This window comes from Manis javanica, chromosome 13 (genome assembly GCF_040802235.1).
Source record: "Manis javanica isolate MJ-LG chromosome 13, MJ_LKY, whole genome shotgun sequence".
Taxonomy (NCBI): Eukaryota; Metazoa; Chordata; class Mammalia; order Pholidota; family Manidae; genus Manis; species Manis javanica.
Window position 1 is genome coordinate 19,424,555 of NC_133168.1, and position 27,099 is coordinate 19,451,653.

The following is a 27,099-nucleotide window of genomic DNA, read 5'->3' on the forward strand; positions in this document are numbered from 1 at the left end:
ATGTCGGAGGGTTCACCTTTCTCCACATACTCGCCAGCATTTGCTGTTCTTAGTCTTTTCTGTACTGGCCATCCTAACTGGTGTGAGGTGATGTCTCATTGTGGTTTTTATTTACATTTCTCTGACCTACCTGAGGTCTTTACCTACTGATCTTCTGAGTGTGATCAAGAGCAATTAGAGAACTGTGTAGTTGTGGATGAGTTAACAGTTTGTATACTTGCCTTTCTCCATTTTGCAGGGTGGAGATGTCTGCCCAGAGGTTAATTTCTAACAGAACATCCCAGCAACCTGCATCTAATTCTGATTACACCTGGGAATATGAGTATTATGAGATTGGACCAGTTTCCTTTGAAGGGCTGAAGGCTCATAAATGTGAGTTTTATACAAACTTCCCATTGTAAGCATAATATGTATTTGTCTTACCATGTGAAATGCCCAATGAATATTTTCCCTAAATACTCTATCTTTTTATAGAGCTCTACCTGCAAAACCCCAGAAAACAGCCCCCTCCAGATAAGGGATGGTATTACATGCATCTCAAAGAACTGGAAAGGTTCCCTTAGTGGGGGAACGTGATTCAATATCATTTTCAAATTAAGATTTTTGAAAAAAGTACTGATGATTCCAGCTCTCCCAAACTGTGTGAATATTTGGACCATCAAAAATGTGTACAAAAATACAATCTGGAGCTATTGTTTGAAGAGCCTTCTTCTGTAGCACACAGTCAGCGGCATCCTTTCAGCTCTCTTGGTTTCCTGGGGCTGTGGAGAGCCGTCTGTGCATGCCTGTAAGGACGGGCGAGGACAGCCTGTGGTCATTCCTAACTCTGTGTTCCAGACATGAAGTGTGTTTCATGTCCTGGAGTGATTAATGACTCAGCACAGAGCAAGGTAGTATAATTCTGTGAAAGGTCACTCTAATTCCAATCATAACTAAATGCTGACCAGTCAGCATGAAAAGGCATTTTTTTTCACACAATGATCCAATTTATAAACACACACACCAGAAATAACACCATACAGTGATACATGCACATATTTTTTCATAAATGCGTAGAGAAGGGGCTAGAAATATATGCACTAAACAGTTGACTTCTGGAAAAAGGAGGGAGATACGGTAGGAATAAAAGGGGGCATTTGTTTTACATAATTTTTTTTTTTAGTGGTTTAAAACAACAGAAATTTATTATACCACAGTTCTGTAAGGTCCCAAGTCCAAGTGAAGTATGGCTTGACTGGTAGGAACCAGTCCATTTCACTGCTGACTGTCTGACATGGGTCATTCTCACCGAGAGGCCGTATTTCCAGGCTGTTGTTCCCCTTCAAAGCCAACAGTGTTGGGTCTTTGAATCTCTTTGTGTCTTCTCTGAAAAGGCATCTTGTTTTCTAAAGTAGAGTCGACATAATTAGCAGAAACGGCTGCCAACTCCACGTCCCATCATGGTTATTCCACATAAATATTCCAGAGATGTTTGGTTGTTTTAGAATCTACAAAAATTTTAGGTGGTTAACTGGTTTAGATTACATTAGAAACTACAAGAGAGATTATGGTTGGACATGCAAATATGGCAAAGGACATGCTTTTGTCCTTTGTTATATTCTGGGCACTGCCCCTCTGCCCTGTCTTGGCATCCATGATCCCTCATACCCACTTGCTGCTCCCTTGCAAAGAGGGTTTTCTGTTTCAGCTTTATCTAGGTATAATTGACAAATAAAACTGTCATGTATTTGAAGTGTGCTAAGTGATGGTTTGATATATTACACATTGGGAAAGGGTTGCCCTCATTGAGTTAATTAACCCATTCATCACCTCAGATATTTCTTTATTTAAGTTCTATTCTCTTGCATATTTCAATTACACAGTGCAGTTGCCCATATTTTAATTTTTTTTGTCATTAAGTTTTATGAGTTCCCTTATATTTTGGATATTAACCTCTTATCAGATATATGGTTTGAAAATATTTTCTCCCCTTCCATAGGTTGCCTTTTCATTTTGTTGATGGTGACTTTGGCTGTGCAGGAGCTTTTTCATTTGATGTCACCCTTTTTGGTATAGTTTTGCTTTTGTTGCCTTTGCTTTTTTTTTTTTGGTATCATTACTCTACAATTACATGAGGAACATTATGTTTACTAGACTACACCCATCACCGAGTTTCCCCCACATTCCCCATTGCAGTCATTGTCCATCAGCATAGAAAGATGTAGAATCACTACTTGTCTTCTCTGTGTTGTACAGCCCTCCCTGTGCCCCCTCCCCCACATTACACAGGCTAATCATAATGCCCCCTTTCTTTCCCCCTGCCCCTTATCCCTCCCTTCCCACCCATCCTCCCCAGTCCCTTTCCCTTTGGTAACTGTTAGTCCATTCTTGGGTTCTGTGATTCTGCTGCTGTTTTGTTCCTTCAATTTTTTCTTTGTTCTTATACTCCATATATGAATGAAATCATTTTGCACTTGTCTTTCTCTGCCTGGCTTATTTCACTAAGCATAATACCCTCTTGCTCCATCCATGTTGTTGCAAATGGTAGGATTTGTTTTTCTTCTTATGGCTGAATAATATTCCATTGTGTATGTGTACCACATCTTCTTTATCCATTCATGTACTGATGGACACTTAGGTTAATTCCATTTCTTGGCTATTGTGAATAGTGCTGTGATAAACCTAGGGGTGCATCTGTCTTTTTCAAACTGGGCTGCTGCATTCTTAGGGTAAATTCCTAGGAATGGAATTCCTGTGTCAAATGGTATTTCTATTTAGAGTTTTTTGAGGAACCTCCATACTGCTTTCCACAATGGTTAAACTAGTTTACATTCCCACCAGCAGTGTAGGAGGGTTCCCCTTTCTCCACATCCTCGCAAACATTTGTTGTTTCTCTTTTGGATGGTGGTGATCCTTACTGGTGTGAGGTGATATCTCATTGTGGTTTTAATTTGCATTTCTCTGATGACTAGTGATGTGGAACATCTTTTCATGTGTCTGTTGGCCATCTGAATTTCTTCTTTGGAGAACTGTCTGTTCAGCTCCTCTGCCCATTTTTTAATTGCATTATTTGCTTTTTGTTTCTTGAGGTGCATGAGCTCTTTATATATTTTGGATGTCAACCCTTTATCGGATCTGTCATTTATGAATATATTCTCCCATACTGTAGGATGCCTTTTTGTTCTATTGGTGGTGTCCTTTGCTGTACAGAAGCTTTTCAGTTTGATGTAGTCCCACTTGTTCATTTTTGCATTTGTTTCCCTTTCCCGGGGAGATATGTTCATGAAGAAGTTGCTCATGTTTATGTCCAAGAGATTTTTGCCTATGTTTTTTTTCCTAGGAGTTTTATGGTTTCATGACTTACATTCAGGTCTTGGATCCATTTTGAATTTACTTTTGTGTATGGGGTTAGACAATGATCCAGTTTCATTCTCTTACATGTAGCTTTTTTGGCCAAGTCCAGTTTTGCCAACACCAGCTGTTGAAGAGGTCTTCATTTCCCCATTGTATGTCCATGGCTCCTTTATCATATATTAATTGACCGTATATGTTTGGGTTAATATCTGGACTCTCTATTCTGTTCCACTAATCTGTGGGTCTGTTCTTGTGCCAGTAGCAAAGTGTCTTGATTACTGTGGCTTTGTAGTAGAGCTTAAAGTTGGAAAGTGAGATGCCCCCTGCTTTATTCTTCCTTCTCAGGATTGCTTTGGCTATTTGGGGTCTTTTGTAGTTCCATATGAATTTTAAAACTATTTGTTCCAGTTTGTTGAAGAATGCTGTTGCTATTTTGATAGGCATTGCATTGAATCTGTAGATTGCTTTAGGCAGGATGGCTATTTTGACAATATTAATTCTTCCTAGCCAGGAGCATGGAATGGGTTTCCATTTGTTAGTGTCCTCTTTAATTTCTTTTAAGAGTGTCTTGTCGTTTTCAGGGTATAGGTCTGTCACTTCCTTGGTGATGTTTATTCCTAGGTATTTTATTATTTTTGATGCAGTTGTGAATGGAATTGTTTTCCTGATTTCTCTTTCTGCTAGTTCATCGTTAGGGTTGTTGCCTTTGCTTTTTGTGTCAAATCCAAAAAATCATTACCAAGACTGATGTCAAGGAGCTTACCCCCATCCTATGACCACTATTTTGAATGTTCCGTCTGGTAATTCGCCTATCTCCATTTCTAGAGATTTGTCTTGTTCTTTGTCTTGCAACATATTCCTCTGTTGCTTCATTTTCCTTGACTCTTGTTGGTTTTCTGGGTCTTAGGTAAAACAGCCACCTCTCTGGTTGCATCAGAGTGGACTTGTGTGGGAGATGGATCTTGCCTTTCAGTGCAGCCCAGCCCCTAGTTGTCACTCAAGCTTCTATGATTGTCCCCACAACCTTCTCTGTTCTTAGTGGCTCCCAGTAGTTGACGTTGTATGGAGACCTGCCTTTGTCCCTCAGGGGAGGACTGTGGTCATCAGCCATAACAAATGCAGTCTGATTAGAGGCCAGACCCTCAGGCAGCAGCTGGGAAAGCATGTGCTAAACCCCTTCCAGGGAGATCCTGGGAGATGAGTGTTTTTACATGCTGTCTCTATTCTCCGCCCAGGGTGTAGCCATGGAAAGGTGCTGCTCTGCTTGTGAAGAACTGCTTTTTGTTTACTGTAGTCGGGTGGGACTGGAACTTGTAAGCTCCGGCGGCTCTCGGGGCCAGGAGGTCAGGAGCCTGGGCAGCAGCCCAGGAGCCATGGTGCCAGCCCTGAGTACAGTCTCCTTACAGGGAGAAGACACTGGTAATGGGGTTTATTATTAGAGTGGGCTGGAGAGAGAAGGTGGGGCAGTGTCTGCAGATGCCCTGGCCCTGCGCAGGAGCACAGCCCTAGATGGCTGCAAAATTAGAAGCCCGGCCTTCAAGCAGCATCTTTTAAAGTCTGTGGATAAAACCCTTTGAGGGGAACACAGGAGGTGGGTGTTCCTGCCCGCCCCCCCCCTGCACTGAGCCCTGCAGGGGTAGCCATGAGGTGGGCTTCTGCACCCATTAAGAACTGCTTTTTTGTTTGCTTAGTCTTGGGTTCTCATGGACAGAAATCCTGTTGGCTTTCAGAGCTAGATGTTTGGGGGTCCATCCCTCCAGGGGGAATCTTAAAAATGGGGCTCTAGATGTGTAATCCGAACCCTTTCCTCCTGGGGGGAAGTGGGGAGCTGGGAATTCCCTCTCAACACTGCGTCGCTGTGCCGGGGGTGGGACTGACGGTGAGAGAGCCTCTCAGTATTTCTTATTGACCTGACGTGGATACTTCCCCATTTGCCCGATGTGTAGGAGTCACCCTGCTAGATCATGTGATTCTTTCAGAAGGAGTCATGCCATATTTACTAGTGTCTTCAGCACGTCCAAGGGAGGAGGAGTGCTCAGGAACCTCCTGACTCCCTAGCTCAGTCAGCTCCTAGTTCCAGCTCATTACATAGCTGCGCCTTGGTCCCCACCTCCCCGTCGCAGGAGGGAGGGGAGACCCGGCTTCCCCTGCGGATGCCAGGAGCCCAGGTGCCGCTGTCTGCAGTGGCAGCGGCAGGGCCTCTCCTGTGCGGCTCCGCGGGCCCCACCTCCAGGGCTCCGGCAGCGCGGCTGTAATGGGCTTCGGAGTTACTCATTTCCCGGACCAATGGCTTTCTATATTTGGTCCTGAAAAAATCATTAACTAAGTCACATATCTTTACTCTTGAAGTGAACAGTAACAATTAAATGCGTTCTCTCATGCCTTTTTTGTATCTGTTCATTAGTTCTTTGTGGAAATAAAATGAGCACATGGAATCCATTGGGATATGCTGTCATTGATTATTTTAAGGAAGGGTGTAAAATAATCCTCAGCTTATTTTAATTCTTTCATCTGCTGCTTTTCTTGGACAACCATTAGGTAAGGTCACTTGCTTGTTAAGAACTTTATTGGAAATCAGAATGACCAGGCAAACCGCCAAACATTTCCCTGTAATATGGGCTTTTACAGCTTGGTGACACAAATTTTATTTTTATGTCAGTTTGTTCTTATCTACTTCCCTTAGTTTAAGTGGCAAAAAAGACAGGCTACTGCAGTAATTTTTATTGGTACATTTCCAGAGATTATTGAAAATCTTTTTTGAGCCTATTACATTCTGGAAATTATTACAGCATGAAAAAAATCCTGCAAAATGTAGGCAAAGCATGAAACATTATATACTTACTTTACCTACTCTACTATTAATCAGGTATGCTTTTAGTTTTAATATTCACATCAGGAGAAAATGCCTGGGTGAGTCCTTACTGTTCTAATATAAGAGGTCTGATTAAAGACCCCAGGTTCACAAACCTGACAAGATATGAGATACAGAGAAAGTAAAAAGCATGCCACCTCCCAAAAAAACCCTAGACATGCAGGAATATAAAAAAGATTATGTCAGCTGTCAGACTCTGCATACTAGTATAGTCGCTTCCATTTAAAAATGCTATGATTCTGACCTTCAAGTGGGTCTCTTTGTTTTGCTGATCCAAATTCAAAGCCAGTTAGTTGCAGGTTCAAAAGAAGAGAAGGATGATATTTCAAGGGGAGCATTTCTTGAGGATAGGAATGACCATAATAGTTATCTTCATTTGCTTTGCCTGGGATGGATAGTACTAGGCAACCATAGCTTCGTTTTTTGTTAGACCAAGTTCTTCTGCCAGCTGAAGTCAAGAGTCCCACCCTTCAAGGAGGAACATCCTTTGGTGGTCATTGTGAATTCTTTTGCCCTCAGTTTGGACTCTGGTATTAAACCTTATCATGTATCAGACGTGGACATATAACTGACCCCCAGTTGGTACCAGCAGAATGCACATTCATTCATTCATTGTTTCAGCACATATTTGTTGAGTGCCTGTTATACACGGAACTATTCTAAGCACTGGAGGTACAACAGTGAACAGAAAAGACAAAAAGACCTCCTCTTATGGATCTTGCCTTGTAGTGGGAGAGATAGACAATAAATAAATAAACAAACTATGCTAGATGGTGATGAAAAAAAAGAGAAGGGAAAGGAGATGTGGGGTGCAGAGGTGAAAGTATAGAGAGTAGCCATGGAAGGCCTTACTGAGAAGAGAAATCTGAAAACAGATCTGAAGGAAGTGAGAGATGGAGCCATATGGTGTCAGGAAGAACATTTCAGGAAATGCTCCATGGCAAGAGTGAAACGGAACACACAGGAGCACAGAGGCCAGCATGGTGCCAGGGGAATGACTGAGAGGCAGCGCTGCAGGGGAGACGGAGTCGGGCAATGGGGAGGAGGGTGTTGGGACCTTACCGGTCATTATGGGGATTTCAGCTTTTTCCCTAAGAAGTCATCTGAAGGTTTGAGGAAGAGGAGAGGCATCTGGCTTAGGTGTCAATAAGACCACTCTGCAGTTGAGGAAAGAAAGGGGTGAGACTGGAGACATAAGAGCAGTCCTGGGACTGTTAAAATGGTTCAGTCAGCTGAAGATGGTGGGGCAGGGAAGTGGTGAGAAATGCATAAAACGCATTTAAAGTGGTGTTAGTGGAGTGGTGGGAGTGAAAGGCTGATGGGATTGGCTCAAGAGAAAAATGAGAGGAAAGGAATTGGAAACAGCATGTACTAGAAAAATCTCAAAATAATTTTGCTATAAAGGGAGGGAAGAAAATGGGACATTTATGAAGGGCTTGGCTGGGTGAGACAGAGTTTTCTTAAAAGAAGTAGAAGCAAAAGCCTATGAGCCAACGAGTGGACACTTACAGTCACTGGCTGCTGCTCTGAGGGTAGGCTGAAGGCGCATCCCCTTACCCTGAGCCGTCAGTGGTGGCCACGCTCCATGCTGTTTTCACATGCCTACATGCAGATGATGCCAGACGCACACATGGATGAAGAAGCCAGGTCATCAAGGTGGGCCGCGGAGCTGGGGCTTGTGAAGGCTTGGAGGAAGGTGTGTCATGGGGAGTGAGGTAGAGATGGGTGCAGCAGCCTCCCTGGTGGCCCCTGGCCAGGTATTTATACCATAAAGCTGAGCCGGACACATCAGGAACTTGACGCATCTGGAACCAAGAGGTGTGGGGACTGTGCTGACTCTGGTCCTGAACCTGTCTTTCTAATTAAGTATTAGCCCTTGTTTTTCACACACCCATGAAAGGGAAAGGGGACACTGTATCCTCCGGAGGTGGGAAGGAGGGGACCGGGACGGGGCAGTTGGTCCTGTTAGAGCGGAAGAGATCATTCCAGTCAACACCGTAGTGTCACCATTCAGCTCCCATTTCATTCCGTCTGTCACAGGTCAGGGTCAGGGAAAGTGACCATAGTATGAAGTGTTCCATTTGGTGTTGCTATGCGCACTTTGCCTCAGCCCTGTATTGCAGTGGTCTATAAGTAGCTCAGTTTCTAGACAGGACAAAAGTGGCTGCTCACCACTGTGAGAAACCCCTTTGGGGATTCCCATGGCTCCCTTAACCCCCGGCCTGCCTGGAGCTGCGCTCTCTGCACACACCCACTCTGCTTCCCAGGAAGAGGGCTTTGGAGAAGGCCAGGGCTCTGCCGTCTCTGTTTTACTGCAGTGCCCATGCCTATGAGACCCGGTGTAGGAATCAGACTTCTGGAGGATTTGGGTATTCTGGGATGAGATGAAGGTCTCTGATGTCCCCTGGAAGTGGCTCAGGGGAAGAAAGTGGCCTGGGGTCAGGCCACGTGTCAGACAATGAGGTAGAGGAAAAAGCATGAAAATAATTTGAGGGAGCGGTATTTTGTTTGCAGGGAGCATGAATAAACAGAGTCATTTAAAGCACATTGTGACAGCAAACGTGGATGCCGCGTTATCGAGGGAACATTTGCAAAGGCTGGTGGAGCACGGGGATCCTCACCTTCTAACCACAGCCCTCCTTCTCCCCGCTCTGCTCCCCCAGGACCTCATGGGAGGGCTGCGACCCTTCTGAACCCCACATTATCGCTGCTTTTTGATGGGCTCCCTGGGCACTGGAAGAGTGGGGGGCAGGGCCAGGCCAGGGGAAGGGCCCCTTCACCCCCTTTGGCCTGCCACGGGCCATGGAACAGGAGAACTGGTGCGGATCCGGCCCACATTTGCATGAGAGTCAGCAGGATTGAATTCTCAGTTGAGGACTGAAACGTATGCTGCACGTCCTTTCCGAATGTGCTGAGCCACGCGGGCGGCTGGGGAAGCGCCGCGTTCGTTCGGAGTCGTCGTGGTCTGCGTGCTGAGGTCAGTGCCCGTCGCTGGGGTGTCATCACATATCAGTTGTCACACGTTAGTTGCGCTTGCATTCAAGTGACTCTGGGTACTTGTCATTTTTAGGCCTTATTTCTATTACATTATAAGGCAAGCTCTACGATTTCTATTCTTTGGCACTCTTGGCCCCGGAAATGATACATTAGTTTTGTATCCAGAGTGCTGAAGACATATTGTTGAATACATGTTTTTAACATCTAGGCAATAGTTTATGTAGAATGAAAGCATGAATTATGCAGAGTAAATTGCTGATTTGATTTTTCACTTAAGGAAAAAATTTCATATACATACAATTTAATTAGAATTATGCTTTGCATTTAAGTTCCAATCATTTTTATTTAAAAATTGCTATGCATCCTCCCTGTATTCCCTCCCATATAGGTAAATTTAGAATGTACTAGAAGATGTAAAGTAATCAAACTCTGTTACCTCCCTCAGATCTGAGATGCTATTGTATATGTGCCAGACTCTGTAAACAGTCTGTGTCATCCCAGAAACCTACACTTGGGACTGTTACCTTGGGAGGATAAAGGAAGCACCCATGTAAAGAAGCACAGACAAGAGTTACAGGAGGCAGCACTTCAGGGGGGCAACGCACCCAGGCGCTGAGAAGGAGACGGTGCAAGGAATGGTTCTTCAAGAATGGACAGACTTTCATTAGCCCTAGTTCGGGGAAAGTTGTTCCAGCCAAGTGAAGATAAGCACCCTGGAAAGGTGTGGGTGTTCGGAAGCTGTGGCCGAGAGTCACAGTAAATACAGGGACACATGTCCTCTAGTCTGACGGGAAACCTGGGTTTCACAGCAGGGGTAAGCCGGGGGCAGATGATGACACTGTTAGTGATAGCTAGCAAACGTGGGGTGCCATGTTCTCAGACGCAAGTGCTATACATATGGAATCTCTTTTCACCTGTAAAAGGTCAGTATATTTTTGTTGGAGAGTTTTTCATAAAAGAGCAATATTGTCAGAGCTACGTTAAAGTCAGATCATACAGAGGAAGCACAGGGGGAGAGGGGACAGGGAGAGTACTCCAGAGGCCATCTGTAGGTCTCTGCAGAAGTAATGAAGATCTGGGAGCTTAAGTGGAAATACAAAACTGGGTTAGTTTGAACCAGGGTTCATTTTAATCTTCATATTGCAAAACAACCAAAAACATAAGTTTTTGTTCGCTTATAGCTTGAAAAATGTCTTCTAACTAAAGATACTTCAGTGGAGTCTTAAGCACCTACATGGTCTGCGTCCTCTGTTAGGTTCCTTCACTGGGCTATGAAAACCAAGAACCAATAATGCCAAAGCCTCTTACTGTTCCTGGAGTGGAAACCCAGAGCGACTCAGACTCTTCCCTCTCCCTCATCCCCTGCGTCTTATCTGTCCCTGGCTGACTGATGGTCAAGATCACCTTATCAGATTGTTGGCTTCCTCTCTCACCTCATGGACCAAAGTACCCATATTCCTTGAATGTTCAAGTTTTAAGCAGCTGTGAAATTCTAATCATGGTACTAACTGTCTTGCAGATTCCATTGTGATTGGATTTTGGGTTGGTCTCACAGTCGTCGTGATCTTCATGTTTTTTGTGCTGACCTTGCTGACCAAGACAGGAGCCCCACACCAAGAGTAAGTCTGGGCTGCTCCGAGGGTCTGTTAAGCTCCATGGGAAACTGGTGAAATGGAAACAGTGTCCGGGGCTGGGGTTGCTTCCAGCGGGTGGAGAAAAGCTGCTTATGGATTCGCTGCTGGACCCAGGCACCTTTGGGTGGGACCACCTTTGTCCTGGTACTTTGCTTCCTGCTTCCACTTCCCAAGTGTCCCCTTATGAACCTGAGTTCCTTGGTCCTTTCCTAGGGTCTTAATGCTGATCCAGGCCTGATTTTTATTTTGAAATGTTTATTAATTAGGATGTATATTCTCCTTACTCCCAGAAGAATTTAGTTGACTCACCAGACCAAAAACAATGAAAAAGACAACAGCAAAATAGGATGAAAAGCAGTTTTAAAAACCCTTTCAGGGAGCAGAAATCGTTGTTACTGGGCACTCAGTTGAATTGGTGATGGACAATGAACACTGACTTCAACATTTAGTTTCCTCAAAACTAGGATAGAAAGGAAAACGCCAGGGAGTATGTAGTCCTGATGGCAGAAAGGAAAACACTTGTGTAGAGCTTTGGATTTACGGAGGAAGTTAGCACATGGGTGCTCAAAGAACACTAAGTAACATCAGAAGGTTTTTGTTCGGTTATGGCTTGCAAAAAGCTCAGACATGTTTTACGGGATTTATTTTTATCCCTACTCATAACAAAGAGGGGTAAAAATAACAAATGTTGACTGTCCTGTCAGTCAGTCCCAGCAGGCACAGACGGCACACTCAGAGTGGGTAATGAGGAGAGCTTTCCATGAAGGGACTACTCACAGTGGCGGCAGGGAGAAGGACACCCCCAGGGTAGGGCAGGCCTGGGGCTCCAGCCGACTGACAGCGGTTACCACCGTAGGCCTGCAGGGGGCTGTGAGTGCACCCCAGGCGTCCTCTGGAGAGGGCGGCTGAGAGGAGCTGTAGCTTTGGGCCAGGGGAGACCGCGAGCCCAGTGTGACCGCCAGGAACAAAGCTTCAGATTACATACCAAGACCTTCCTTTCCTCCCCTCCTGCCCACCACCCACCATTGCTCCCCACGGGCTGAACATGGCTGGCAGCCAGAGGCTCCATAAATGGCACAGAACGGGGAGGGTGGAGAGCCACCTGGGAGAGTAAATGGAAGAAATTTAGCCCAAATCCTCACATTTCCCATGTGGCATCTCACTTAATCCTCCCAGCCGGCAGCAGTATTTGCACTGTTCTGTGTCACCACAGTCTGTTCGGTCTGCAGCCTGCACTTGGACTCTCACAAGGGCCTGGGTAAGGGAACAGCTCTGGCCATCACTTGGCTGTTGTCAGACACTAAGGTTTGGGAAAAAATTTAAACACATTTTAAATGAAAGGAAAATAACCACTTTATTCAAGCCTAAGGAGACCTATGATTGAGAATCTCTTTAACAGCCACCGAAAAGCCACTAAGAAGACAAGAACTTTCCCTCTTCTCTCTCCATGTCCTCACAAACATCTGTGATAAGAGCTGCTGGTGACACGCTTAGATGGGGCACATCCCAGAGAGGTCAGGGCACAGTAGCTCCTTTTCCTCGGAGGGGCAGAGGGGGTCTTGCAGGGTTCTTGATACACATTTGCTTCATGTAGGATACAGAGCATTTTACAGATGTGAAAATTGCAGCCCCAGATAGAACATGACTTCGTGTAATGATGAATATTATGTGTCAACTTGTCTAGGCCATGGCACCCGGATAGGTGGTCCAACATTATTCTCGATGTTTCTGTGAAGGTTCTTATTTTTTAAAGGAGATGACATTTAAGTCAGTATACACTGAGTAAAGCAGATCATCCTCCGTAATGTGGATGGGCCTCATCCCATCAGTGGAAGGCCTTCCTGTAAACAGAATGACCTCCCTCAAAGGAATTCTCCAAAAAGGAATTCTGCCAGAACACTACCTTCAGACTTACACTGCAGCTCTCCCCTGGGGCTCCATCCTGCCAGCCTACCCTGCAAAATTTGGACTTGCCTGCCAACACAGTCATATGAACCAGTTCCTTAAAATAAATCTCTGTCTCTGTGTCTCACAACCCTACTCCCCCCCCCCCCCTGCACCCCCCTGTTAGTTCTGTTCCTCTGGAGAGCCCTGACCACACATTTCCTTCACATGTCATGGGGACTCTGGGTAGCTGAGACTTGCATTTCTATTCTTTCAGTTGGCAATTCCACCACTAGATGCTTTCTCTATTGATGGAGGTTCTGAATAACCTCAAAGAACAGGGGCCATTGTGGCTCTACACACTTTTAATGAAGTTAAGGAGAAGGTCAAATCTTTTTTACTTTAATAAGGGATAAGCCCTCAGGGCCACATTTTGTATGTGTGTGTGTGTGTTTTTTTTTTAAGTCTGAGGCAGTGTAAGATATGGCATTTGGTTGCAGTATATCTTAACAGAAAACTGAAAGAAACAGACATAGAAAAAGTACATAAATGCATCAGTAAAAAGGCTTTTAGTTCTTAGTAAACGACATTTATTTGGCAGAAATTTTCTCTAAAACAGACATTATTTTTTCATTCAGCCAACTTTAATATGAAACAACCAATTTTAAGTTTGCCTATGATAATTAGCGTGAAGAAAGAATGATAAATCATTGAGAAGAATAATAAGAACCTTAAAAGTGTGTTTACCATATGGCAGGGTCTACTAATCACTTTATAGGTATAATCTCACTACATCCTCACAGAAAGATGAAATAAATCCCATAAATGTTCCAACTTTACAAATGAGAAGAATGGGGCTGAATCATTTGTCTGAGATCTTACAGCAGAAAAACTGTGGAGCCATGCCTCAGACTAAAGTCTCTCTTTTATTCTGAAGCGCCTGCTGTTAACCACTACATTAAATTACCTCATGACATTAATTTCAAATATCCTTCTTCTATTGACCCAAAGGTACTAGAAAGCAATCAGATCTGTTTTCTTTCTCACATACTGGACCAAGCGTCGGTCTGGAGCCGGACACTTCTAGATTTGCTTACTAAGACTTTGGGCTGGATTCTAAGCCTCTCTACCCTTGAGATTCTGCATTTGTAGAATTCCAGTAGTGTCTGTCTCCTGGGGCTATTGCAAAGATTAAATGAGCTAATGCCGTGGAGCTGCTGGCTGACATGGGGCTCAACGTGTCACCCAGTGAAGTCTAGCGCAGCCCTTTGCTGTGGTAGAAGTCCTGGTGAGAGCTGAGGGTCTAGTTAAAGACAGAGGGAGAACCAAGAGGCAGCCATCCTCCCACTGGACAGCCAGGCCCTGAGCACCCACGCTGTGTCTACACTTGCCAGAACATTCCCCATTCTAGCCCATTTTCACCAGGGGCGTGTGGCTCAGTGAAATGGTGAAATGATTGTACACAGGAGGCTAAGTGGAGAATGTTGGTGATGGGCAGGAAGGACTGACGTGTCTGAATTCTGACTTGTATACAGCAGGCTCTCTGGGTGGTTGGTCATGAAGAACAGTTATGCCCACAAGTGGGGTATCAGGCAGCATCCTTTTGGAGTATGACTCCCAACACCCTGATTAAGAAAGCCAATCAATTCTGCAAGTTCAAAATGGGCTAGTGCTGAATCTACCACTTAATTTTATCATTTTCTCCGTGGAGACAACTCAGGGCAGGGCTGAATGGCTCTCTAGGATCTCATCCACAAGGGAAGTGAATGTGTTTCCCTTTACAAGTAGTAAGACACAAGGACGGCAGATTCCCCACCCCATACCCCTCTCCTTATGCCCACATCCACAACATATGTCACTGATGAACTGTGTTATCTTCCCTGCATAGCCAAGACTTTGCCTCAGAGTGGTTTTCAAATTGGCACTGCAGGCGGCCATCAGGAAACAGTCACAGTTTACCTGAGAGAGAACAGGTCCCTGGCTGGACCTCCATTTAACAGTGTTGGACGGCAAGAGCTGACATCCATTCAACTGTATAGAATCCATGACACAACAGTAAAATGGGCAAGTTTCTCCCTGAAGTTTTCACCTTGGGATCATACTGGCATAAGTGCTTCAATTCGGGAGTCACTGTGTACTCAGTGGCTTCTGTTAAGGGAGGGAATGTGTAATAATCCGACTAGGTTGGAAGACATTAACAGTCAAATCCTCGAATCTCAGTATAACACAGCAGATTTATCTCTTGCTCAAGCTGCATGCCTGCTGAGGGGTGGACAGAAGCTTCTCCATGTGCAGCTGCACTGTCTCCAACATCCAGCCTCCCAGGTTACTGAGACAAGGAGGAAACATGTGGAGACCCACCCACGCCTGCCCTCAGCTCTTCAGCCAGGACGGGGCGTCCGCCCCTCCTCTCACAGCTTGTTGGCCAGAGCTGGCCACACCCTCCTGGCCACTGGGCTGGGAAGGGTGATCTGCACGCCCAGGAGAAGGGAGAACCAGATATTGGGAGCACTTGCAGAGTAAACTGCAGAGGGAGAAGGGCTATTATAAAGCTCACGTCACCGTTCTTAAAAGCTTCTCAGCCCAAGAGGCAGCTTTAATAGGGATTATTTTTCCCATGTAATATTTGTTGTTGTGTGTGGGGAAAAATACCCTTTTACCTGGATCCTTTATGGACAGTGAAGATAAAAGAACTATTGCCCCTGCTTTCTCAGCTGAGAAGCCATTTACTGTGTAGCTGTCTTGTTAAGGCACCATAGTCCATTATCATAAATCTGCCAGAGAGACAGAGTAAAGGGAAAGGCTTCAATCACATTTTTATGTTGAATGTTCTGGAGTTCTTTGAAAAGCTACCAAATCCCAGGCATCATATACCTCAAACACCCCCCTTTATAGCCTTTGTGAAGTGCTCCTTGTCCGGGTGGGGATGTTCTTCATTTAGGTGTGAATGCAGGATTACTCAGGGCCTTGGACAAATAGAATTACATTTTACCTTGAAATGCAATTTACCTGAATATGCACTCACTGAAGGATGGGTCCCTTTGTACATTAAAGCTAATAGCAGGAAAATGTCACTGCTCGAGGTCTTTGATAATGGCCAAGGCCACAGGAACTAGCTGGCAAAGTGCAGATGTGGTGAGTGGTTCCTGAGGGGGTCCTGAGATTCTGAGATGTCCACCACTATCAATGGTTAGAGAATATGACTATTTTATGTATCGGAGTCAACCGACACACCTTTGTTCAGGAGTTGCTTTTAATTCCTCATCAATTAAGAGGCATTTACTGAGTGTGTAGCTGCAGCTGACCCCAGACTCTGCTCAGGGTTGTTCTCATGTCCTGGCATCGTCTGGTAAGTCAGAGCTATCAACTAAAGCAACCCAAAGCCACTTCCACACAGAGGGAGGGCTTCTGTTAGAAGCTTGCTACGTGAGATAAAGCTCTCAGCACAGGCTGTGTCTCCACGAGTGTTGGTGGTTATCATCATCTTCTCATTCATTGTTAATCACAGAGCTTCACTCTTAGTAGGTCTTTGTTGTAGCTTAAACATCTCTAAAAGGCCACTGAAAGTGGCTGCTGGGAATGCCAGGTGCCCACAGGCTGGTCTGCCGGCTGCGTTTCCTGGGCTGAGCGAACCTGAGGACAGCTGCAGGCACGCTGACACTCAGCACAGCAGCCGGCGCTCCACCTGTAAGAGTCTGTCAGAAATCTGGGAAATCCCCCGAGGAACAACCCAGCACATCACAGCCGTTTTCCCTCTGACTGGAGGAGGGAGGCGTCTGCCCTCCTGAGCTTGTCCGTCATGCGAATCCAGAGGAAGGAGCACATCGCTGATGCTGGAGGTGGCTGCACCTCTCCGGGAATCTGGGCTGTGGTCCGCCTGCAGATGCAGCTGTTCAGTGCGCACCGTGAGGGTTCAACGTCTGCAAGGTCCTCTGAGAGAGGCAGAGATGAGAGAAACCCAGCTCAGTGGACAGGAGAGGAAGACTGGACACAGTGGTTTGGACGTGAGGCAGGAAAGGCTGCGTCCCATCAGAGAAGTCAGTGAAATACCGCAGAAGCGCGGAGCAGGGAGGAAGTCCTTCTCACTTGGAGCGCTGAGTCTCCACAGAGGCAGCGACATTTGACCTGAATGGTGAAAAAAGGTGTTTGATTTTGACAGACAGAGGAGTGTGGAAGGGCCCACCAGGGAAAAGGAACAGCACGAGCAAAGGCACAGAGGGTCAGAATATTGCGCAGGTGCAGAGAACACATGACACAACCCATGGTGATAAGAAGAGAAACTCAAGACTCAGAACAGTCTGGACAGTATTTTCAGTCTGGCTGGTGGAGTCCGTGGTGTTGCAGTCAATAGATCATCCAAATTGCATTATAACAAGCTGAAAATGAGGAATACAAATTCTCAAAACAAATAACTTAAGCAAATGAATCTTCAAAGTTCAATATTCTATCAAACAACTGTAATTTAAAAAATGTTAGGATAACTCAGAACTTTTCTGCTAGTGGTTCCCCATATTTTTAATTCTTTAACTATTTGAAGTATTTTTTTATCTATTAAAAAAGTTTTTGTGTTAATAATGGAGCTCCTCTGTGGTTCACATACAATCATAAGTAAACTTTAAATTCCATTTTACACAAATATCTCAAAAAGTACTGGGAATGAAGTATGGACGAAGTATTGCTCACATTGCTACTTAACATGCATGTATGAAAGGAGGAAAATGTTTGCTAGTGCCTACACCTCCAGAGCAAAGGCCCACGCAGACAAAAGGTCTGCAATGCAACATACAGTAGCTGATTGCAAAAGAGATAATGTCCACAGCATTACGTTGTTTACGTTGTTCACGCTTTTCTCCTTTCCTGTTGTATGCATGTCAGGTCATCCGTTTGTGGGGCTCGATGCTGATACTCGAGGCATACGAAGGATACCTGCACATTGAGGAAAATCTGTCATCTTAAGAGTTGTTTCTTTGTGACTCACTGACCACACAGTTCTCAGTTTTGAGAACTGAGTGAGATAAATGGAAGTGACATTGCTTTGGCGACCAGGAAGCTAACGGCGTGGGAGTGTGTTCTTTGTTCAGGCTGGTCTGGGTGTAGGTCCGTGGTTCTGCACTTGGGCAAGAGTAGTGATTCTTGGCAATTCTATTAAGATACAGATTGTCAGTCCCTACCTCCAGACATTGTAAAGGTCTGCAGCCCAGGGCTCTGCATTGTAAGAAGTACTTCAAGTCATTACAATGCCAAAGAGCGAGAGGCCCCGAGACCTGGGGTCCCATGCAGACCGCCAGGGCACACCTTGGCAAGGCGACCTCCCCGGGGGCGCACGGGGGTCTGCAGCTTGGGGCTTTGCCGGGGGTTTGTTTACATGTTCAGAAGGGATGTCTCTCAGTTCTCATGTTTGTCTGCACTCTGTAGAGGGACTTGCAACTCAGTAAGTGCTCAGTGGAAATATGCCTGCCTGCCCTACATGCTGAAAGGCACAATTCTGCAGGTGAATGAGACAGGGTGTAAGAAATTTTTTTTTTTCCTTCTCTGTACAGCAGTGCAGAGTCCTAGAAGAGATTCAGTGTGAACAGCTTTGTGTCAGACTTCGGAAGACCACTGGAGCCAGATAAAGTATTTTCTTGACAGGGCAACAAGGAGTCCAGGTCTCTCTTTCACTACCACGCCAATGAAGTGGAACGCTTGGGCAAGGCCGAAGCCTGTCACCAGGCCACAGCCCCTGGCAGCAGTGTGCAGCTCTGGGAGGTCCACGGGGGCCGTGGGTGGCCAGAGGAGGAGCTGGACAGGCCCAGGGACTTCGACATCCCCATCTTTGTGAACACGGACCAGAGCTCCCCCTTTGGGAAGGATGAGCTTCTGATTTCGGAACCACCTATCGTTCTAGAAAATAAGCCTGTTTCCCAGGCCTCAGACAAGGACCTGGATTGAGAAAAATGCTCTGTGAAGTGTTTTCCTGATGATGTTGGGCCTTTGTGTAGCAAGAAAGTTCTCACCAAAATTGTGCGTGGGGGTGTGTGAGAGACAAAGAGACGGGACAGAGAGACAGAAGGCCCCCTCCGAGCTGATCAAGCTGAGTTTTTATGCCTTTAAACACACTGGGGCCTCTTTGGGGAATACCGTATTTACACCATCTCACCCTCCTTGCTGAAAGCTTGGCCGCATGCTCAGCGTCAGCATTCCTGGATGGGGGCCAGCGCGCTGTGCACCATTCTGGCCCTGCCCCTACCATGCTCCACCTTTAGCAAACTGCTTTACCTCTCCAGCTGCCACAGCTTTAACCGTGAGGTGAAGGGTCTGGAGCAGAGGATGCATCCCAGCTCTAATCATTCATGAGTTTGTGACTGCTTCTAGACAAGGCTGAGATGTACCTAAGGCAGTGTACACTAAGGCACCGCCTCCTAGCTCTGGTTATAGGATCCCCTATGTCTCTGCCTTAACCTGCCCCAGCAGGGCGTGAGCGTCTACCAGGATGTCAAGAGACATGCCCCACACAGTCCCTGTGGTTGGCATTTGCGTCGGCTCTGCTGGAAGAGCTCTTCTGGGAGCCTCTGGCCACCCCTACTCAGACCTGGGGACAGCCCTGGGAAGCCTCCCCTAGAATCAGTACCCATCTGGGGCATATCGCACAGCACTTCTGTCCCCAGGAAGGGCAGAGGAGGCTGTCTGCTGGGTGAGGGAGGTGCCATCTGTGTCTGTACTGGTGTATCTGTCTCTGCACACACTGCTCTGCCACTGGCTGCTGAGCAAGAAAAGTGCTGTTTGCCATACTCTCTATTTCCTTGGTAAATGTGTAGCTCATGGCCATGAGGCTAGTGTGTGGGCTTTGAGCTGAGATGGTGAATGGGTCGTAAGTACCCCACCAACGATATTCAAGGTGGCCTGGTGCAACACAGTTAATTTCATGAAGAAATCAAACCTACATGAAGGTATTGGAAATGGCTTGATTTTGCACACACAGTCAGTTGCGTGCCTGGCCTGATGCTAATCTCTGGGTGGCATTTTCATTATGTATTTGTTTACCACCTGTCTTGCTTAAGCAAAAAAAATAAACAGATTTGATTGCACAGGAATTTTCTCTTGTTCTTTGTTTTCACATCCAGTTTTTTCATTTCCTGTAAAAACTGTTCCATGTTTATGGTCCTCCTAACTTCTATCATCTATAGGATCCCAGTGGTATATTATTTTTAAGTAGGCTGTCAAGTCAGTAGGTTGAAGGATGTTTAAAGGTTGGAAAAATACCCACAATTATATTATCATTTTTGAACTAAATGTCAAAAACTGTGAAGGTCTAAGATTTTTACCCCTCTTGCAAACTTAGAAGTTAGCTGGACCCATCTGCATGGATGCTGGTAGAAGACACGAGACTCCTGGGTCAGAGGCAAAGGGCTTCATCACAGCACAGTCGGGGGCGTGTGCTTCACACTCATGCTGCTTCCTGAAGTCATTTTAAATTCTGTTGTTACAAAGTACCGCAGACTCAGTGAGTTAACACACACATTTATTCTCTTGCGGTTCAAGAGTGCAGAGGTCTAAAATCAGTGTTAGTGGGCTAAGGCCAAGGTGTCATTAGGGCTGTGTTCAGCTTGGAGGCCCTATGGGAGAATCCATTTCCTTGACTTTTCCAGCTTCCCGAGGCTGCTCACACTCCTCCACTCATCGCCCTGTAACTCTGCAACCTCTGTTTTTACTTAACACCTCTGTCTCTGTTCATACTGCCTCCCTCTTCTAAGAACCCTTGTGATTACCTTGGATTGCCCACAGTGATCTCGCATCTCAGGATCCTTAATGTATCACAACTGGAAAGTCCCTTTGGCCACGTATGGTAATATTCACACGTTCTAGGGATGAGGACATAGATATGTATGGGGCCACTAAGCTACCACTGTCTTCTTTTTGGCTCCAGAATTAATGTCCATCATCATATGCAAAAGATATTCACCTCATGTGAACCTCTTCTAAAATCTCAATTATTACAGCATCATTTCAAAGTCTAATATGTAGTCTAAATATTATCAGCTCAAAATCCCAAATCTCACCATATTAATCATCTAAATCACATATGGTGAAACTCTGCATATGATTCATCCTGAGGAAAAATTCTCCATCTATGGACTTGTGAAACTAGAAAATAAGTTACTTGTTCCAAAAATTCAATGGTGGGACAAGCATAGGATACTGGTTACAGACATTCCTATTAGAAAGGGAGGAGCTGGAAGGCAAAAAGGAGTCCCAAGTCCCAAGCAATTTCAAACTTCAACTGGGAAAATTCAAGTTGCAAGGCCTGGAAATAATGCTCTGTGGCTCATGGGTTTACCCTCTGGGCCAGCAGCTCCACCATAGGAATTATCTTTCCTTTTTCTTAAAGTGCCAAATGTGTTTCTAATGGAGAAGTTAATAAGCCTGTTTTCTGCATGTAGAATCTGCGGAGTCTGCCAGTATTATTTATCTTGTCCACTCTGTCCCATAAAGCTGAAGTTGGTGGTGTTTCTGCTGATATAACATTCTCAAGAACATTGTGAGTCTCCTCAATATGTCACATGTATTCACTCCATTAGGCAAGAGGCCCAAATTGAGCCACAATGTCATTCCTCCTTAAGGCTACCTTTTGTAGCCCCAGGCCAGTCAGGCTAAGGTGACTTCTGCTTTGGCCAGGGGCAGTTCTCTATAGAAAGGGCACTAGAGGGCCAACATTCCCAGAAGCTGGGAGACACACATTGGATAGTAAAAGAATCTGGGGAGAGGGGAAGGGACACTACCAGCATCATTATAAACACCCTTGTAAACATCTTATGGCATCTCTTGGGCATAAACAGCCTCTGAGTGAAGTTAATTTTTGAAGCCCTCCTATGAGAACTCAACACAGAAGCTTAAGTGATCATTTTAAGTATAAGTCAGGTTGCTTCTCTGCTCAAAATCCTGCAATGGCTTCCTATGCCATTCGGTGAAGAGGCTGCGTCCTTACAGAGCCCTCAAGGCCTCACTCCCACTGCGCCGCTGGCAGCACCCACTCCTCTGCCCCCTGGCTCACTCACCCATCACACTGCCCCCCACTGTCCCTTGGAGACATCAGACATGTGCCCATCTTAAGGCTGCCTCCCTGGCTAGTCCCCTTCTGGAACATTCTGCCCCACATGGCCCCCTCCCTCACTTCTTTCAAGTTTTTCCTCAAATGCCCCCTGTGAGGGTCAGATTGAGTGTGCCCCAGTTCATATGTTGGAGTCCTGACCTCCAATACCACAGAATGTGACCTTCCTTGGAAACAGTATTGCTGCAGATGTCAGCAGTTAAGATGAGGTCCTTAGGGTGGGCCCTAGTCCAGTATGACTTGTGTCCTTAGGAAAAGGGGGAATTTGGACACAGACATGCACAGAAGGAAGACGATGTGGAGAGATGGTAGAGAGAAGACGGCCATCTAAAGGACAGAGTCTGGGACAGATTTGCCCTCGGCCCTCAGAAGGAGCCTGAGCCTACTGACACCTTGACTTTGGACTTCCAGCCTCCAGAACTGTGAGACAGTGTGTTTCTGCTGTTTAAGTCCTCCAGTTTGTAGTACTTTGCTGTGGGAATCTTAGCAAAGTAATATCCACCTCCCCAGTGTTCTTACTCTGGCCGTCCTGTTGTAAATTGGAAACTGCTTCCTCCTCATCCCTGCCCAGCATTCCCAGATTCTCTTTTTCTTTCTCTACAGTGCTTATCACCTCCTATCATGTTATATAATTCACATGATTATTATGTCTGTAGCTTATTTTTTGCTCCTCCTACTAGAATGTAAGCTCTGCAAAGGCAGGGATCTTTATTTTGTTCATGACAGACCTTGGGCTAGCCCAGCGCCTGCACACAGTTGGCGGTCAGTAAGAACTGGCTGCATGGAGGGGGGCTGTTTCTCATACCTATTATTACACGTGTACTAAGAAAACAAAGGCTCTGGGAGATTCAGTATTTTGCTAAGGCGCAGAGCTAGTAAGTGGCCGATCAAGCTGAGTTTCAAGTAAATAGTGAATCTGGAAAGTATAGATTATTTTCTTTCTGTTGGTTAGTATTATCTGATATACCTTTTTACTACTCTTGTTGATCTCTTTATGTTATTCTTTTAACTTTCAATCTGTTTTATGTTTTAATTTTGCTTTGTTTCAGGTAAACAAATGAAGTCTGTAAATCCTTTGATTCTTTTATTCCATGTAAACATATGTGGCTCCCGATGATACCTTGTTCCTGGCACCTTACCTGTGACCTCTGTCCCCTTCGCTCTGCTCTTCTCTCCCTCTTTACGCCACGCAGTCTTGGTCGAGGGCACAGGGCCGAGATGGTGTGTCTGGGCTTGGTTCCGTTGCTCGGTAACTGCGATCTTAACCTGGACACTCAGTCCCTTTGAGATTGTTTCCTCATATACAAAAAGGGGTAATAAGCCCACCGAGAGGTTTGTGAACATCAAGTGATGAAATACATACAGCACTGAGAATAGAAGCTCCATTGTGGCCCCTTTGTTTTTATTCTCTTTTTAAACAGGAATTTCAGAGATTACTCTTGAATTTTAAAGAACATACTGGATGTTTAAAGTCTGTTGTTAAACCCACCATTGAATTTTATTTATCAACTATTACGTATATTTTGTTTCCATAAGTTCTGTTGGTTCTTTAAAAAAAATTCTTTTTTCATAATGTCCTGATTTTTCATTACATTTTCTATGATAAAAAAAAAAAAAGATTCAGCCATACTCATTTTATGCTCTCTTAGATTGTTTCATTATTTTATGCCCCGGAGCACTGTCGTCCTGGGAACCTGGGCTCTGCCCCTTCTTACTTAGGGTTGATGATTTCTCCCTGTTCATCTTGCACGCAGTTGTGTGAGCTCCCCTTCAGCAAGTACTGTTTTTTCCTACGGTCCTCCATGCACCCTGCTTTATAAAAGTTTTCCTAGAGAACAAATTTCTGTTGCTTATCCTTAGGCCCCAAATGATTTGATCAATCTGAAATTCCGTTATTGTTATTTTCTGCTTGGGGATTCCCGCATCGTAAGTGAAATGTAGGTTTGGATTCCACATCCACATGAGGCATGAGTTTCGAGTTCAGCTTTTTTAAGGGAGACCTTGTTTTTTCCTAGAGACTCTGGTAGAATCAGTTTCCCCATGCCTCCCTTGTGTGAGTGCACAGAGATCTTTGAGTCTCCCTTTCACCCAAGAGGCGACCCCACCCAGTAACTGTCATGCGGTGGGTGTCAGAAAAGCAGGAGTCTTTCCATCTGGTATGAAGCCCTCTTTCTGAATGGACACTGTAACCCCATTCACGATACAGATGAAAACCCCTTTCCTCTGGGGAGCTGTGGCCAAAGCTTACAAGCTGACGATTCTGACTGCAAGTTTGCTGTTTATTTTTGTCTCCTGGGCTTACTTTTAAAAGGAATTCAAATTAACTTAGTTCACCGTGTTTCCACAACTGAAAGCTTCAATTCTAGAGTATCAGTTTGGTTTTTCTTAATAGTACATTTCAGCTTATTTCTCTGGTGAAACTGTTTATCCTTTCATCTGTTTTGTCCATCATTCCTCTATTTTATTGAACATATTAAGAGGAATTATTTTGTAGTTTTTATTTGTTAAGCCTAATACCTGGATCATCTGTGGGTTTGCATTTGTTGCCTAATATTTCTTATTCTCATATTACCAATCATGTAGTTTCAACACTTTTCCTGTCCAGACAATTTTTTATTATTTGGCAGACATTGTGAATGAAGAGTCCACTGATGCCACACATGTTTTCGTCCATGAATTTCCCCTACTTCCTTTAGGCAGTAAGGGCTGCCTCATCTCTTTCAGTCAGGCATTCAGATGGGTCAGGATTAGACTGCATTTTTTTAAGCAACTTTGAGGTATACTTGACCAAGTAAGTTTTACATATTTGTAAAGTGTACAATTTAATACATTTTAACATGTGCATATACCCAAGAAACTAGCACCACAATCAAGAAAATGAACATATCAGTCACCCACAAGTCTTCTCATGCCCTTTCGTAATCCCTGCCTCCCCATCAACCCCTGATCTTCTGTCTGCACTACATATTGGTTGGCATTTTAAAATTATTTATATGAATGCAATCATGCCATATCTCTTCTATGTTATCTGGCTGCTTTCATTCAGCATAATTATTTTGAGATTCATCCATGTTGAGCATATCAATACCACATTACATTTTATCGGAGTAGTGTTTCATTTTAGGGATGTACTCCATTCACTTCCTGATGGACATTTGGAATATTTACATTTTGGGTATTATAAATAAAACTGCTATGAATATTTGTTTACAGTCTTTGTATGGACATGTGCTTTTATTTTCTTGAATTCCTAGAAGAGGAATGTCTGGGTCATGTGGTAGATAGGTGTTTACCTTTTTAGGAACTGCTAAACAGTTTCCAAAACAGCTGTGTCATTTTAAATTCCTCACGGTGTATATGAATTCTGGTTGCTCTACTTCCTTGCCAAGACTTTGTAAGGTCAGTCTTTTGAATTTTATCTATATTGATACGTGTGTAGTAGTTATCTCTCAGCAGTTTTCAGTTGCATTTCACTAATAACTGATGGTGTTCAGCATCTTTTCATATGCTTATTTTCCATCTGGGTATCTTTGGTGAAGTGTCTTTTCAAGTCTTTGGCAGATTCCTTTATTGAGGGCATTTGCTATTGTTGAATTTTGAGAATTCTTCACTCTGGATATAAATCCTTTTAAATTTTAGATATATGATCTACAAAATTTCAGCCTATGGCTTGTCTTTTTATTTGCTTAATAGTGTCTTTGAAGAGCAGAAGTTCTTCACTATGGTAAAGTCTAATTTATTGATTTCTTTTTAAAATAAATCATACTTTTGGTGTTATAGCAATCTTCACCAAACTCAAGGGCATAAAGGTTTATTTATTTTTTCCTAGAAGTTTCATAGTTTAAGGTTTTCTATTAAGTTCTATGATCCATTTTGAGTTAATTCTTGTCTATGTTGTAAGGTATGAATCAAAGTTCTTTATATGTGTTAATTTATTTCTGGATATTCTATCCTGTTCTATTTTTTGATTTGCCTATGTTATGGCAATATTATACTTCCTAGTTACTGTAGCTTTATAGTGAGTCTTGAAATCGGATAGTGTAAGTCCTCCAGCCAGATATTTGCTTTGTTTTGACTTTTTGAGGTTCTGTGTATTTCTCTATGAACTTTAGAATCTGTTTTAAAATTCCCTTTCTCACATCCCATTGTACCAAAATTCCACCCCTTCTTAAGATCAATATCCAAAGCCTGAAGCCACATTTTCCAAGAAAAAGGTCTCTCCAGATTCCAGGTGATGGGAATTACTCTTCTGTGCTCCATTCACACTTCATAACACTCTTGTTGCATTTATTCATATTTGGCTGTATGTACTTGGCTGGTCTTTCCTGCCATACAGTAAACCTCTCCAGAGCAGGAATCTTGGCTTGTTCCCCTGTTGAAAAAAACTAGTTTTATACATTTTAGGAATGAGTCCTGAATTAAGGGAGATCTGCAGAAGACATCTAGTTCATTTCCTCTATATTGCCAAGGAATCCAACATTTAGAATGGGTTATTCCATTGTTTGTTATCTCTAAGACCTCTTAGTCTTTATTATGTGTACTGATTGCTATTACTGTGCTTTCAAAGAATAATGGGATAATTATTTTCTAAATATGAAAACATACTTTGACTTGTGATGATAATTTTATGTAACTATGTCTTAACAATCTATTCATGCTCATATATGAATATCCATCTTTTGGGTATTCATCCAGCTTTTGCTGGAATGTCTTATCTTTGAGAAATCAAGAAAGTTTTGGCTGCCAGGGCAGTTGCACCTTGGCACAAGTGCTGTATCTCCACTGGCCCCTCCAGCCCGGCTCTAGCTCTCCGCCGGGAGGAGCTGCAATTACACCCTTGCCCTGTAGAAGCCTGCTGTTCTCAGAAAGAAGTTTTGTATGGAATATAATCATGTCCTTTTCGTGGGACCATTTCAGCCCAGTGATCTGACAGCATGGGAATATGTTCAGCCTGCTTTTTGTAGAGTCTAAATTGTTCCATATGTATTCAGAACAAATACAGTAAGGGAACTGTTTTAGCACCCAACAGATTAGCAGTGTAACCATGTGAGGAGGGAAATCGGCTTTCTTGTAACACTCAGGCATTACGCTGAGGTGGCCCCCCCTTGGGAAATGGTTTCTCTGTGAGCAATTTGAAGTCCGAGACAGTTGTGAACGGCCTTCTGTTGTCCTTCCTTAGTCTTTCCACATTCATTACATCTGGTGAGATTAGATGAATCTTGCTTATTTTTTGCACAGCACTAATCTGTATTAAGCCATCACGTGTTTAAAAGGCTAGTAGACAAATTGTT

At 44.3% G+C, this 27,099-nt stretch overlaps 1 pseudogene; it reads left to right on the forward strand.

The window, feature by feature from the left end:
* The first annotated feature begins 242 nt into the window (after window positions 1–242).
* LOC140845877 (melanocortin-2 receptor accessory protein 2-like) lies at window positions 243–19,397 on the forward strand (annotated as a pseudogene).
* The last annotated feature ends 7,702 nt before the right edge of the window (window positions 19,398–27,099 follow it).